This window comes from Pogoniulus pusillus, chromosome 29 (genome assembly GCF_015220805.1).
Source record: "Pogoniulus pusillus isolate bPogPus1 chromosome 29, bPogPus1.pri, whole genome shotgun sequence".
In the NCBI taxonomy this organism is placed as follows: domain Eukaryota; kingdom Metazoa; phylum Chordata; class Aves; order Piciformes; family Lybiidae; genus Pogoniulus; species Pogoniulus pusillus.
The window spans coordinates 14,758,800-14,774,945 of NC_087292.1; the positions used below are offsets into that span (position 1 = coordinate 14,758,800).

The following is a 16,146-nucleotide window of genomic DNA, read 5'->3' on the forward strand; positions in this document are numbered from 1 at the left end:
ACAGAACACTTCCTAACCCCCTACCCCCTCTACTGCCACCGGCTGCCTTGCAAAGGAGCCTGCTGGAAGAGAGAGAGAGGGAGGAAGAGAGAGAGAGAGAGAAAAGAGCAGCAAACCCCAAAGATGTGTCATTGTGCTAAGTGCTTTCAAACCTTGCAGGATGTCACCGTGTCACAATTTCAGTTCATTAGGCGGCGCAGGGAAGACGCTGTGACATCAAAGCACTCCTTTTCCCTACAGAAACGGGAGCAGCTCTTTTGATCTCAGCCCCCAGTATCCCCCCCAGATTAATATTTACTTGTACAACCCAAACCTACAGGGGATCCTGTGCTTGATTCCGCCATATGTTCTGGGGCGCTTTGCCTTGCTTCCCTGCCTTCCCCCCCCCCCCCCCTCCTTTTCTCTGGGAGATGGGTTTGGTCTTGGGGGGGTGTGGGAAGAGGAGTAAGCAGTCATTTTTATCTGTTTATTTATTTCCATGCTACCCTCTGCTCCTCGGGCACAGCAGGGGCATGCACCCAACCTATTCCAGTCGCTTTGAAGCTTGCCACAATCAAAAGCTGGCTATTTTTTTTTGGGTGGGGGGGAAGGGGGAACCCCAGCCAGCTGTTTGTTTGCTTCCCTGCTTTCTATTGATTCAAGGAGATAATCTCCCAGGCCCCTCGTGCTTAATCTGTGAGCTGCTAATGTTGCATGAGATACCAAAACGGTCCCTTCGTCCCTGGGCTGCTGGGGTATTTATAGCCTAGTGCAGAGGTTTGCAGGGTAAGGCTGATTTGCAGAGCAGCAGAGGATGCAGATGTGTGCCTAACGCCACAAACTGCCGTTGGCAACTCTAATTCAGTGCCAAAAGGTGACATGGACTTCATATTGTAAAAATATTTGGATCCTAGCAGGTCATCAGGGTATCTAACACCAGGGTTCAGCTGCTGTACGCATCCCAGCAGGAGACTGGCTTCACAGAAAGGATGCTCTCTAAGATAACAAAACGCAGGGCATGGGCTCAGGGTGGGGAAACACTCAGCACAAGTGTGAAGTCTCAGATTTTGTCTGCAAAAGGGCAGACCACATCTTTAAAGCAGTTAGAGCAAGGTCTGGCTCTGGCTGTGTTAGCACCTGACAAAATGGAGTGGAAATGAATTCAATTCAGAGACATCTAATTTCATGAGAGACTCCCTAAGAATAATTCTACTGCTGATGCTTAAAGTGATTTCAACATGAAAAGCAGGGAAGACAGAGAAGATGATAGAAAATGACTACAGAATTTATACCTTCCCCTCCTTCAGTTAAGCCCTGCACAGCCTGGCATGAAAGTGGAAGAAAACCACGGGGCAAATTCCTTCCCGTTTTTATTACCCTGAAACAAAGAGATGGCTGCTGGAGGTGTGCATAGCCACCAAGCCTGGACCCACAGAGACCACTCCAGAGGCAATGTTTGCTTTTTATTTTATTTATTGAGTTTCAACAAAGATTTTAAGCAACCTTTTAAGTGCTGCTTACAGAGTGAACAAGGGCAGGATCTAAGTTGTGCACTCTGGCTCTCGCTCACTCATACCATCCAGGGAGCTCTAGATGACACAATCATAGAATCGGTCAGGGTTGGAAGGGACCACAAGGAGCAACCAGTTCCAACCCCCCTGCCATGCCCAGGGACACCCTACCCTAGAGCAGGCTGCCCACAGCCTCATTCAGCCTGGCCTTAAACACCTCCAGCCATGGGGCCTCAACCACCTCCCTGGGTGACCCATTCCAGCCTCTCACCACTCTCCTGCTCAACAACTTCCTCCTCATAGCCACTCTGACTCTCCCCCACCTCCAGCTTTGCTCCATTCCCCCCAGTCCTGTCAGTCCCTGAGAGCCTAAAAAGTCCCTCCCCAGCTTTTTTGTAGCCCACTTCAAATCCTGGAAGGCCACAAGAAGGTCCCCTGGCTGCCTCCTCTTCTCCAGCCTGCACAGCCCCAACTCTTTCAGTCTGTGCTCACAGCAGAGCTGCTGCAGCCTCTCAGCATCCTCCTGGCCCTGCTCTGGGCACACTCCAGCATCTCCACATCCTTCTTGTCCCAGGGGCTCCAGAACTGGATGCAGTATTCCAGGTGGGGTCTTCTGTGCCCTAAGTGGTATTTGGGAAGGCAGATCCCAAAAGCCTGGCCCCAGAGAGAGCTACTGCTTAGGAACACACAGAACCACCATTCTCCATGATTTTTCTCCCTCACTGCATTTTTTCCTTCGCTCTGTTTAGGGGGGTTTAAACAGCCTTGATTTTCTGTGGCTGACAACACACCCCATATGCTATTTATCTTGTCAGAACTCTCTCCCTCTGCCCTCAGCTCCCATTTTGTTCTCATTAATAGTGATTATGAAAAATGGGGCTAAATACTTACTTTCATATGATTTATCCAAATGTTGAACTGCGTAATTGGAGAAGCTAAGACATTATCCCTTCAGATTCTGTCAAGACTCAATTTCTGCATTTGATTTAATTTTTAGACTCATGACCCATAACAGTACATATATTTATTGCCTTTCTGGTGGCTTGGCTGAACAATATATCTATCAGTCAGGAGCTGGAAGCTGCATATGATTGGTAAGAATTGAAAGAGTCAGTGTTTTTTAAGAACACTTGTCCTTAGCATGCAGTTATTAACACTGGGCCCCTAGATACAACAAAATTGAAAGTCAGCTGGAAGGAATGCCCTCATAATGAAGATATTTAATAACTGGCATCAGCCTCTGATTTTCCTTTCGGTGACAGAAGCAACGCATGAGCAAAGGCAGGGAAGTGCTTTGCGCTGCAGAAACCTCCCCTGCTGCCTTCCAGCGCCTGATCCAGCAGCTCCCTCTAACTTGCCACTGGAAACTGCTCATGTATAAAAGGCACCAGCACACAGAGACATGAAATCTGGCCCTGCATTTTCAGCTCCCACCCCGAGAGGAGCATACACACACGGCTTGCACACGCAGTGTTGACAGGAGCAAGCGTGGCTGCCCCGCAGCGGTTTTGTGCATCCCTCTCCCTGCTTCTAATCCATCGTCTCTCTGCCTTGTTTTTCCACCAGTCGCCTCTTTGCCTGCCTTTGGCCCCGATGCCCGGCTGAATACAAAGGCTTATCTTGCAGCGAGGTACGGTGATCACACAGACTGTCAACACGCAACTCGAACTGCAGCCGGGATTCCTTCAGAGCCCAGTTTGCTTGGAGTAAACGTGACCAGCACGGATCAGCAAGCGAAGTAACAAAGCATCACACAAACTTCAGCCCGGGGCCGCATCGCTGTCGCTGGTGCCACCACTCTGCTTCCCAAATCGACACTGACACCCTGTTGAAATTGTTAATAAAGCAAGCAATCAAGATGCTAATATCTGCAAGCTCCATTTTAGAAGACAGATAATAGAGGAACCATCAGGGAGAGGATGGAGTTAATGCATAAAACAATTACCGGAGTCAGATGCTTAAATAAGAGCCATGGTGGTAACAGAGGTGTTACTGTACAGAGGAGCAGTTTCCAGCACAGAGGATATTTTACCTGTGATGCCCAAACGAAACAGACTAACCCTAAACCCATGCATTTACCACCAACTTTCCTCCAGCAGCCTTTTCCCTTGGGGTGAAGCACACGTGTGTGCACATGGACACAACTTGAGCCTCGTTATTATCTCTTGTAGAAACCAAAATAAGTATCTCAGGCACCCCCCTCCCTTTGCTGCCAGATAGCTTATGGCAGTGGTTTTTCTTTGAGCACACAGGGAGCAAACAATCTTAAGCAAACCTTTTCATCAAGCCCTTCCCATGTCCATTTTTGATCAGGATCTAAGCACTCATCGTTCATTTCCCAGCCAGCACTGAGATCTGGGCCGTGGCTCTTCCAGGGAACAATAACAATGTTGATTTTTATGTTAGTTTTAGACTTAGAACACAACAGTGATTTCCTTTCCCCTCCCTATTTTCCTCCATCATTCGGTGGGTTTTGACCAGCTTTACTTGCTCCAAAGCTCTCCTATTTTCTGTTGTTAGCACAGTGAGGACTTCTCATTGTCTCTTCAATCCCAGCTCCTCTGCAAGGAGTAAGAATTGTCTGGTGAACCCAAAGCCCAGATTAAAAAAACATCAAGATGTGCTAGTTTGAGCCTAGCTGGGATATTTTGGTGAGAAGAATCAGATGCTAGGCTGTGAAAAGGAAACAATGCTGATGGCTACTTCACTCATAGGCTTGCTGAGATGGATAAGAACAAGAACACAAACAGATAACAGAGTCTCTCTCTGCACTTCTCTCTCTAACCTGCCTGGCTAATTCTTCTGCTTCCTAATCTCCCTGGCTGACCCTCTAAACTACCTTGAACATAAGGCAAAGTCTGGGGTAAGGTAGAGGGGTGGGAAGAAGGTGGAAGTGTGGTTGGAAGCCCCTCCTGGGGACTCTGGTTTCTGGGAGGGCTGCTGTGTTTCTGTATCACTTTTCAACTTGTCTATTTCTGTCTATGGCTGTATAGCTTGTAAATACCTGCTTGGATCTTGTGCTAAGCTTCATTCATTCAATTTCCACAGCTGCTGAGTCTAGTCTAGGTGAATTTCCAAAGTGTGTGTGGTGGTGGGGGGGGGGCGTGTGGATAACACCCAAACCATCACACAAGAACAGAAAGGGCTGGCTGGGACACACTGCTAAAACACCTGTGAAAAAGGAGATGGGAGATTGCTAAGGAGGAGCTTTGCTGGATTTAATATAAGGCTGAATGTAAGAGTGGAAGTACCTAAAATGGTTTAGCAGGAGGATTTCTATCTGTGCAGACATTCTGCTTCACTGGGAGAAAAAGAATAAGGAAAAAAGAAGAGAAAAGAAAAAATAAAAGCAAAGGAAAATGAGAGAAAAAGAGAAGAAGGAGCAAGAAAAAAAAAAGTGTTATCTTCAATAAGGTTTCTTTAATTGAGCCTCACTTTTTAGAAGTCCCAAATTTCTAACCAAGAAAGAAGTTTGTCTGTTGTGACCTCAGCAGAAACAATGAAATCTCCCATCTTAAGATCAGTGAAAACCTGAAAACTCTGCCCATTAAGTCACTATTTTAGGAGCTTGGTGCCCAGCACCTGGTTATTTTCCCCAGGTCTTGTGCCCTTTCCCATTGACTCCCATGAACTTTGCCTTTATCCATTCCTCCACCACTCTCTGGTTCCTCTGGGAAATACTTTTAGTGCTGGAAATCCTGAGGTTAAGTGGCTACAAATGGTATTTAGTTATTAGCAGCATTGGCCACCCTCAAGGTTGAGCAAGGACAGGTTTCTCAGCCAGGAGAGGGGCTTGAGCAAGCATTCCCAGCCCCATCTCTGGCACCTTCCATGTGCCTAGACCAGCAGTGGAGCCAGGAAGGGGTGGTGACCCTATGCTGGGCACTGGTGAGGCCACACCTCAAATCTTGGGTTCAGTTTTGGGGCCCTCATGCCAAGAAGGATGTTGAGAGGCTGCAGCATATCCAGTCAAGGAAGCTAGTGAAGGGTCTGGAGAACAAGGCTGGGGAGGAGAGGCTGAAGGAGCTGGGGGTACTCAGCCTGAAGAAGAGGAGGTTGAGGGGAGACCTCATTGCTCTCTACAACTCCCCAAAAGGAGATTGCAGTGAGATGTGAGCTGGTCTCTTCTCCCTAGTATCAAGGGATAGAATGAGAAAAAATGGCCTGAAATTGTGCCAGGAGAGGCTTAGGCTTGACATGAGAAACAATTCCTTTGCTACAAGAAATTGGAACAGGCTGCCCAGGCAGGTGGGGGAGTCACCACCCCTGGTGGTGTTCAAACAATGCATAGCCATGGCACTTTAGGACAGTATTTGATGGCCATGGTGGTGTTGGGTTGAGGGTTGGTCTTGATGATCTTTGAGGACTTTTCCAACCAAAACAATTCTGTGCCACCACAATGCTACTCCATGAGCTTCCAGTTCAGTCAAGTACTTCAGCTCATCATATGTGAGCAGAAAGAAGCAGCTAAACATGGAGGAGCTCAGCCTAAGTCAGGAGTCCCAACCAACACCCATGAGTGATGTCAGAGTAAGCATCAAGTCTATCCCTACCTAGCCGGGGGGCCCACCAGGCCCCCCGGCCTTTAAGATCACCTCCACCATTCACCCAGTGTGAAGCACCCAGTGTGCACCACAGGGACTCACCAGTGATGATGGGAGGAGGATCCCTCTGCCCAGTTGGGCAAACTTGGAGCTTGCCTTTCCTGGGGCTGCTTATAAAGGGGAGTGGGCAGGGAGGGCAAAGTGGCCACACCTGGGGTGGGAGGAGACTCCAACAGCACTCAGGTGATCTGAGTTTGGGGATAAAAGGGGAAAGTGTGGGGTGGGGTGGGAAAGGAGCAGGTATGGTGGGAAGGGGAAGGTGGTGCTGAGAGGGGGGAGATGCAGAGAAAGATGGAGCTGAAAAGAGGAAGATGAGGGGAAAGAAATGGAGAGAAAAGGAGAGAGATGAGGAAAATAGGAGCTGGAGAGAAAAGGAGAGAGATGGGGGAAAATAGGAGCTGGAGAGGAAAGGAGAGAGATGAGAAAAATAGAAGATGGAGAGGAAAAGAGGGAGATGAGGAAAGGAGGGAGATGGGGGGAAATAGGAGCTGGAAAGGAATGAGATGGGGGGAAAAAAGGAGCTGGAGAAGAAAAGAGGGAGATGGGGGAAAATAGGAGGTGGAGAGGAAAGGAGGGCGATGGGGGAAAAAAAGGAGCTGGAGAAGAAAAGAGGGAGGTGGGGGAAAATAGGAGGTGGAGAGGAAAGGAGGGAGATGGGAGAAGTGGGATTTTCAAAAGAAAGAAAACAGGAATGTAAGGAAAATAAAAAAGAAGAAAAAGTGATCCTGCCCTGTCAGGGGTTTGGAGTGGATGATCTTTTGAGGCCCTTTCCAGCCCCTAACATTCTGTGAAACTATGATTCTGTGAGATCCAGGGCTTTGCCTGGGGAGGGCTCATAGATTCACAGAACAGTTTTCATTGGAAGGAACCTTGAAGATCCTCTAGCTCCATTCCCTGTGCCATGGGCAGGGACACCCTCCACTAACCCAGGTTGCTCAAGACCTTGTCCAAACTGTCATTCAACATCTCAAGGGAGGGGGCATCCATAAGCTCCTTAGGCAATCTGTTCCAGTGTCTCCTCATCCTCACTGGAAAGAATTTCTTACTAACATCCAGGCTAAATCTCCCCTCCTCAAGCTTTAGTTCATAGAATCAACCAGGTTGGAAGAGACCTCCAAGCTCAGCCAGTCCAACCTAGCACCCAGCCCTAGCCAGTCAACCAGACCATGGCACTAAGTGCCTCATCCAGTCTTTTCTTGAACACCTCCAGGGACGGTGACTGCACCACCTCCCTGGGCAGCCCATTCCAATGTAAATCACTCTCTCTGCCAACAACTTCCTCCTAACATCCAGCCTGAACCTCCCCCAGCACAACTTGAGGCTGTGTTTCCTCATTCTGTTGCTGGTTGCCTGGGAGGAGAGCCCAACCCCACCTGGCTTCAGCCTCCCTTCAGGTAGTTGTAGACAGCACTGAGGTCTGCCTTGAGCCTCCTCTTCTGCAGGCTGCACACCCCCAGCTCCTTCAGCCTCTCCTCACAGGGCTGTGCTCCAGGCCTCTCACCAGCTTCATCACCCTTTTCTGGACACCTTCCAATATCTCAACATCTCTCTTGAATTGAGTAGCCCAGAACTGGACACAGTATCCCATCACTACAAGCCCTTGCAAGAAGTCCTTTCCCAGGTGCAAGTAGCCAAACACAGAGTCCCATCCATCCTGGGCAGCACAAGCAGCTCTGCCCTGTTGGTACCAGGAACAGAGATGCCCTCAGCCCCTCACCCCAGCGTCCTTCTCTTTGGCTGCCAACACGCTGCAATCGCCATGATTAGGGGGTTTAAATTATATCACTTGTCTTTTTTTATGGTCAGACAGTCAACTGTCAGCATCAATTACCAGAGTTAATATTGACATCCTCTTAAAAGAGGTTTAAATATTAAAGTGAAGAGGGACTTGCTCTGGGCTCCATCTCTTTGTGGTGCTCGTCAATAAACCCGTAACTCGCCAAACACTTGTCACAGCAATTTTTTGTGTCTTGCCCTGATGTGATGCCTGAGTGGCAAATGTCACTGGAATTTTTCAAGTGAGCAAACCACACTTATTAATTATGCTAATAACCACCACTCCAGATAGCTGCTCTGAGGGAAGACAATAGCTGGAACTTGCTCCTTGTAAAAGGGGCCACGCAGGAGCTGTCGCCTTTGTTGTACTTCGAGGCTCTATGTGGGGGCTAAACCCCGTTCCTTGGTGAGGAGCCACTCACACAGCTAAACCAGAATGCTCAATATGCATATTTTTGGTTTAACCCCCGTGGTAATTAGTGATCTTCCCTGCAATAGTGCAGCTCTCTATTTATTTGCACCAGGGCTCGGCTGTGCCATACATTAAACCTCCCTCCTGCCAGTGCCAGCTCTTAGAAAAATGCTGCTGATTTCCCCTCAGAGTACGAGGTCAATAGGCCACAACTTATGATTTTGAACCTAGAGCCAGACCTAATTTATGGATCCTTTCTGGTTTCTGGTGTTTAACTGTTTCTGGGAGAGGATTTCACCAGGAATCCAGAGCAGATGTGTTGTGAAAGCTGAGATCCAGGCTTTAGTACGGACTGTAGTAAGGCTCAGCATGATGCTACAGCTGATTCAGATCTGTTCCTCTATAAATTATGTACAGTTCCTCTGAAAAATGTTCATATTTCCTAATATAGCTCCAGATGATCTTGCTTGAAGCAAGAGAAACTTGCTCCTCACCTATCAGAAATGAGTTTTCATTTGCTGAGCACAGAATGCATTTAGGTCTCAAAATTTGTTTATCAGACTAATATTGACAAAATAGAGATTTGCTTTTCTTGCTCCCCAACTACTTGGGTAATATTTGTCATGGACAAAAGGTGAAGGTTTTACATCACAATATGTAAACATTAAACCCCAAATCTCCTTATCTGCAACAAGATCACGGCTCACATTGGCCAGCAGCTGGGGCAGCTCTCGGAATGGGTGGTGCTGGGCAGTGCAGCATCAGCCAAGGGGTTGCTGGTTCAGATTTCGCCCACTGCATGAGCCTCTGAACTTCACACTATCTCTGTTCAGAGTCAAACCATCTCGGGAAAGGGCCGAGCATCCATTCCAGTAGGTTTTGGATCAGCTGCAGAGATAATTCTGGGTATAAAATGGCTGTGTGAGGACAGTCCAGGCTGCTGGTGTGGAAGTAAGCTTCTGGAATGGGCCGGGACAGGGGCTGTGGCATCCTGCATGCATCGCTTCATTTCTGACTTCACCGCCTCAGCAGCTCCTGGGAGTGATCCTCTTGTGCTTTACATCACCAAAACCATCTGCTAGAGCTGTGCCTTGAATCGCCTGGTCCTCTGGAGGCAGCAGGGAGAAAAAAGGCAAAGCAAAATCCTTACATGGAAAGAAGTGTAAAAAACAACAACAACAACAACGAAAAAAACCAAACACCAACTTAACTCATTCAATCCTGAACCAAGGTTCTGCAACCCCTACCCAGGAAGCCGCTGAGATCAGGTGCCCTGAGGTTAGCCAGGTGTCTGGAGGGGATATTGAACATACCAGGGAACAAATAAATGGCAGCATTAAAAGCAGCTGATGAGGTTCAGATGTGAAGCAGTGCCAGGCATGACCACCAGCAGAGCTGCAGCTTTGGGCTGTGTCAGCACAGAGCTTGCCATCACAACCTTCCAGGCATGTGGGAGCTCAGCAAACCTGGCAAGAAGAATGCCATGGGAAGTGGAGATGGAAAAGTGAGCTGCTCCTCTCTCCCTGGAGCAGGGGCTTGAGCATCCTGGTTTGCCCATGGTGTTGCTGGAGCAGCTACACAACTGCAACGAGCTCAAGGCTGCTCACAGCAGGCTTTGCCCGCCCTGCCCCAAGCACTTAGACAACACAGGATGGGTTGGAGATGAACCCACAGTCTTTAATTCTGGATTTATGGCTGCTCCTGATCCTAAGCTAACCTTTTGCCATTACAGTGTCTGAATGCAACTTTGGGGATTAATAAACGGGGAGAGTCGGGACCTTAAGTGTCAGCAATATAGTAGATGTGCCCAGCACTAAAACCAACAGCCATAAACCATGGAAGAAGGCACTTCCCCCAAAGAAAACCAGCTACCTGGTGTATGGGGTTAAAAGCACCAAGCCCACACGCTGAGAGACTGAAGCCATCAACCACAGCCACTGCTACAGGCTCTGCTGAGGCTACAGGCTCTGCTGAGCAGCCTCTGCGTAGCAGGATGCCAAGGAGTTAAAACGAAGCAAACCTCCTCATGCATTTTATGTCACAACTCCCCTTTTTTGTCTGTGTCTGTGTGACCAAGCCAAGTTCTTTTTTAGCTCTACCCTTTTGAAAACTGCTGGTTACAGATAAATTAAAATGCCAGAACTGAAATTGCCCACGTTAGCCCCTAAGGGAGCCTGCACTGTCATCTTTCATTAGATGCTGATAGACCAAAAGCCCAAGGCAAAGTGAAAGCTGGTTCCTAAGAAAGGGCTGGGAGCCAGGAGCTGCATCTCTCTGCTGTAATCTTGCATCTCTGTGTCCTTTTAAGTTTAAGCTGAGCAATGCTTTCTTGGACATGTCTGTTTTCATACTGCAAATTTCAGTCTTAAAATCAACAGCAAATATGAACAGGGTATTCCACAGAGCCCTAAATTGTCAAGACAAGCCAATGCATTTTCTCAGAGCAATCTGATGGTTTTGTCTGGTGTCAGCCCTTGCATCCGCCAGCCCAGATGATATGTTTGGATGGTTTAATAAAGAGCTGCTTGGAAATGTGACTGTTATTCTTCCTTAAAATAAAAGGGGGAACAAAAAAGGAGATAAAACAGAGTCACATAACCTTTCACCAACAAAAGCAGGATTGTCCCCACCTTCCTTCTGATATTTCGAAGGAGAGAGGATGGCTTGGTGGGTTAGGTTGAAGTGCAACACGGAGGTGAAGTGATCTAGTCTAAAAGAGACAAAAATAAATCAGATGTTTTAAATTCTGCCTGCATGAGGAGCTTAATAAAGCATAAAGGCCAGTGGCTTTCCAGCATCCTTTCACTTTGTGTTGGGATGAGAGATCATAGAATCATAGAATCAGGCAGGGTTGGAAGGGAGCACAAGGATCAGACAGTTCCAAGCCCCCTGCCATGCCCAGGGACACCCTACCCTAGAGCAGGCTGCACACAGCCTCAGCCAGCCTGGCCTTAAACACCTCCAGCCATGGGGCCTCAACCACCTCCCTGGGCAACCCATTCCAGGCTCTCACCACTCTCATGCTCAACAACTTCCTCCTCACCTCCAGCCTCACTCTCCCCACCTCCAGCTTTGCTTCATTCCCCCCAGTCCTGTCAGTCCCTGAGACCCTAAAAAGTCCCTCCCCATCTTTTTTGCAGGCCCCCTTCAGATCCTGGCAGGCCACAAGAAGGTCACCTGGGAGCCTCCTCTGCTCCAGCCTGCACAGTCCCAACTCTTTCAGTCTGTGCTCACAGCAGAGCTGCTCCATCCTCTGGATCCAGCCTCAGCTATGAGGCACTGATCATCCCCATGGCCCTTCTCTGGACACACTCCAGCATGTCCACATCCCTCTTGTCCCAGGGGCTCCAGAATTGGATGCAGTACTGCAGGTGGGGTCTCACCAGAGCAGAGTAGAGGGGGAGAATCACCTCCCTCGACCTGCTGGCCACACTTCTCCTGATGTGCTTTGACTCAGAAAAAGGGGGCTTAGTCCTGGGCATTCACAGACACTGAGCTTGCTGGGCTGCAGGAATTAGCCTCTGAAAGCACCAAATCTCCAAATCCAATTCCTTAGAGGCAACTCAAACTGCACTGTGCTGTTCTGCCCAAGGGATAAAAACTTCCTTGTGTCCCTAGGAGTGGTGAATGAGTGAAGAAGCTCTTGGACTTCACCCTTGTGTTACCTTATCCTACAAAATCCTGCTAAGGAAATCAAGCTGGAGAACCAGACTTAGCTGCTTGGTTATTAGATCTTTGGATGGACAGAGAAGGGCGATGAAGCTGGTGAGAGGCCTGGAGCACAGCCCTGTGAGGAGAGGCTGAGGGAGTTGGGGATGTGCAGCCTGGAAAAGAGGAGGCTCAGGGCAGAACTCATTGCTGTCTACAGCTCCCTGAAGGGAGGCTGTAGCCAGGTGAGGTTGGGCTCTTCTGCCAGGCAACCAGCACCAGAAGAAGGGGACACAGTCTCAAGTTGTGCCAGGGGAGGTTGAGGCTGGATGTTAAGAGGAAGTTGTCGTCAGAGAGAGTGATTGGCATTGGAATGGGCTGCCCAGGGAGGTGGTGGAGTGGCCGTGGCTGGAGGTGTTGAAGCCAAGCCTGGCTGGGGCACTTTGTGCCATGGTCTGGTTGATTGACCAGGGCTGGGTGCTAGGTTGGACTGGCTGAGCTTGGAAGTCTCTTCCAACCTGGCTGATTCTATGACAGCCACCATGAAATTCAGTAGAAGGTGGCTGAAAATGGTCTCTTTTAGGACATGGGGATGTGGTGAAAGCCTGCAGAAGCCAGCCTGGCTCATCTGTCACTCTAGGCAGTGAAATGATTTACTCCATTTCCATCCACTTTCTTCCATTTGTTTGCACTGAGTTATGATGGGAAAAGAACCATCTTAGATGTCTCTTACTTGGAGTTTCTTACTTTCCTGGAGTCAGTAAGGCTTTGATTTTCAGACCATTATATGTCTGTGCTCCTAATCTCAGTGGGTTTTTTTTTCCTGGCTGCTCCTGAATTAACTTTTATTCTGTGTATACAACACAAAGCAAACAAGTGCCCAGCAAAGCCCAGTGCATTTTGTCTCCGTGGCAGGTAGGACTACTCCACTGAATGACATCCAAGATTGATTGAGTATATGAAACCATAACACAAAGTAAAGAAAACTGGAAGATATATTGTTCCAAAAGTTATTGGGCAAGGCCGTGGGGAATTAATTTTCATTGCACTACAGCTCCTGAGGAGGCAATAATAATGAGCTGCACTTATGAAAGTAAATACCTGTGACAGCTCCTTGTAGGTGGCACAGGGCTGGGGCTGCCACGTTGTGTCAGCTCTTTTGAGCTGGACACTTTGAGGAGACCAAGTAAGGGGAAGCATTTTGACTTTAGTTTTGGGGAGTATCTGCTGCATCTGAGCATTGCAGTGACTTGGCAGTGCTGGGTTAATGGTTGGACTTGATGATCATAAAGGTCTCTTCCAACCAAAATGATTCTATGAGTGTCCAGTTCTGGGCCCCTCAATTCAAGGGAGATGTTGAGGTGCTGGATCGTGTCCTGAGAAGGGTGACAAAGCTGGTGAGGGATCTGGAACACAAACCCTATGAGGAGAGGCTGAGGGAGCTGGGGGTGTGCAGCCTGGAGAAGAGGAGGCTCTGGGGGAACCTCATTGCTGTCTACAACTACCTGAAGGGACATTGTAGCCAGGTGGGGTTGGTCTCTTCTCCCAGGCAACCAGCAACAGAACAAGGGGACACAGTCTCAAGTTGTGCTGGGGGAAGTACAGGCTGGATGTTAGGAGAAAGTTCTTCACAGAGAGAGTGATTGGCATTGGAATGGGCTGCCCAGGGAGGTGGTGGAGGTACCGGCCCTGGGGGTGTTCAAGAAAAGCCTGGATGAGGCACTTAGTGCCATGGTCTGGTTGACTGGATAGGGCTGGGGGATAGGTTGGACTGGCTGAGCTTGGAGGTCTCTTCCAACCTGGTTGATTCTATGATTCTATGACTGGTTCATTGCAAGGGCTTGGTGTAAGAGTGGACTATCATGGTCTTCACTGAACAGTTTTGCCACTGCTCTGCCTTCCCAGGTCCATTCCTTCCCCTTTTAAAACATTTACACCCATGTGTAGGTGAAGTTTCACCCATCCTGCCTCTTGTCAGAGGCTGCTCATTTGGGATCTAGCTGAGGTTCAATCTCATGTGCTTGACAATCAGAAGTGTGAAAAGAAGATCAGACTTTGCCCTTCATTTTGCTCTCATTTCTCCTGACTCTGCAGATCATTCTTGCAGAGTGTGGTTCACCTGGAAGGGTAGTGAAAGGCTGTTGTGGTTTTGACTAACTTGGACAAGGGTATTTATACACCCAGCAAGGCTTTGTGGTGCCTGGCAGCCACATCTCCTCGTCTGGCTCTTCCAGACCTCTGTTAGCCACATTACATCGAGAGACATGAAAAAAGAACCTAGAAAAAAAAATGATCCAAGCCTCCAATCCTTTCCAAGAGAAGCTTGGGAACAGCTGTCAGGCTGCAATGCTGTCTAAGATGGTGCAAATCAGAGTGGTTTCTCCCTCTGGGGTGCAGAGAAGGATGCTCTAAAGAAACTGCTTTGGTCAGGGAGCAAAGGCTGCAGCATCAGAAATTGCAGGGTTACCAGAAGGGCAAATCTGGTCTAAAATCAGAAATGCCATTTGGTTTCCTGCCTTACAGAAGAGGATAATCACACTCCCTTTACATGGGTATCATGCCGTTTAATTAGTAAATGATTAATTTGTTAATGATTTCCCTGGCATGGAAAGCACTACTGAACAGCTTCTTTTCCCAGCCATGTAAATGTGCAGCAGAAGGGAGGTACATCTGCACCTTCCCAGGGCCCTGTGTGGCTGCTTCCCCTGTTCCTCTGCTGCTCTACCCAGATCTGTTCTCTTGGTAGATGCAGCACGAGAGTGCAGGGTCCTACACTTTGGCCACAACAACCCCAAGCAGCACTACAGGCTGGGGCCAGAGTGGCTGAGAGCAGGCAGGCAGAGAGGGAGCTGGGGGTGCTGGGAGAGAGGAGCTGAAGATGAGGCAGCAGTGTGCCCAGGTGGGCAGCAGAGCCAATGGCATCCTGGGCTGGCTCAGGAGCAGTGTGGCCAGCAGGACAAGGAAGGTTCTTCTGCCCCTGTGCTCAGCACTGCTCACCACAGCTTGAGTGCTGTGTCCAGTTCTGGGCCACTCAATTCAAGAGAGATGTTGAGGTGCTGGAAGATGTTTGGAGAAGGGCAGCAAGGCTGGGGAGGGGCCTGGAGCACAGCCCTGTGAGGAAAGGCTGAGGGAGCTGGGGGTGTGCAGCCTGCAGCAGAGGAGGCTCAGGGCAGAGCTCATTGCTGCCTGCAGCTGCCTGCAGGGAGGCTGTAGCCAGGTGGGGTTGGGCTCTGCTGCCAGGCAGCCAGCAACAGAACAAGGGGACACAGCCTCAAGCTGTGCCAGGGCAGGTCTAGGCTGGATGTTAGGAGGAAGTTGTTGTCAGAGAGAGTGATTGGCATTGGAATGGGCTGCCCAGGGAGGTGGTGGAGTCACTGTGGCTGGAGGTGTTGAAGCCAAGCCTGGCTGGGGCACTTAGTGCCATGGTCTGGTTGATTGGCCAGGGCTGGATGCTAGGTTGGACTGGCTGAGCTTGGAAGTCTCTTCCAATCTGGCTGATTCTGTGATTCTATGACAAACCATGTAGACATGACACTCTGGGACATGGTTTAATGGCCATGCTGGTGTTGGGTTGATGGTAGAAGGAGTTGATGATTTTAAAGGTCTGTCACAGCCAAAAGAATTGCTCTCCATGAAGTGAAAAGAGAGAATGAGGTTTTCCTAGGGCTGGATGAAAGCTGGCCTGGTGCCCACCACTGCTCCTTACTCAGAGCTTGCTGCAGGAGATGCACCTTTGCATTGCAAACTTAGGCACAGCCACAGAACCACAGAGTGGTTTGGGTTGGAAGGGACCTCTGAAGCTTATCCCTGCAGCCAGCAGGGACATCCCAGACTAGATCAGGTCATTCAGAGCCCCAGACAAACTGACCTGGAATGTTTCCAGAGATAGGGCATATGCCACCTCTCTGGGCAACCTGACCCAGGGGTTCACCACCCTCATAGTGAAAAAAAAACCACAAAGTGGCAAAAAAACAAAACCAAGCAAAGAAGAAAAAAAAAACCAAACCCAAAACAACACCTAGCAAAACCACAGAGCCAGCTCCCCCAGCACCATGTTGCTCTGCTCTAGAAACACTCCAATATCCCAAATTGTCTTCTGTTCACAATTTCAGCAAATAAGATTACTGGTGGAAAGAGAAGGGAGCAGAAATAAATCACAGCCTTGTTTAAGAAAGGGGGAAGAGACCCTTTTAAGCCAATTTCTTGAATCAAGAAG

At 49.0% G+C, this 16,146-nt stretch overlaps 1 long non-coding RNA gene across 2 annotated transcripts in view; it reads right to left on the bottom strand.

The window, feature by feature from the left end:
• Positions 1–1,434: 1,434 nt before the first annotated feature.
• Positions 1,435–16,146, bottom strand: part of LOC135188205 (uncharacterized) — a 227,934-nt gene continuing 213,222 nt past the window's right edge. Inside the window, exons 6-8 of one of the 2 annotated variants that reach the window (XR_010307609.1) lie at positions 10,882–10,992; positions 8,990–9,390; positions 1,435–3,315 (exon numbers count right to left, since the gene is read on the bottom strand). This is a non-coding gene — a long non-coding RNA (uncharacterized LOC135188205). The remainder of the gene's footprint in view (positions 3,316–8,989; positions 9,391–10,881; positions 10,993–16,146) is intronic. The other variant, XR_010307608.1, reaches the window with a different exon arrangement.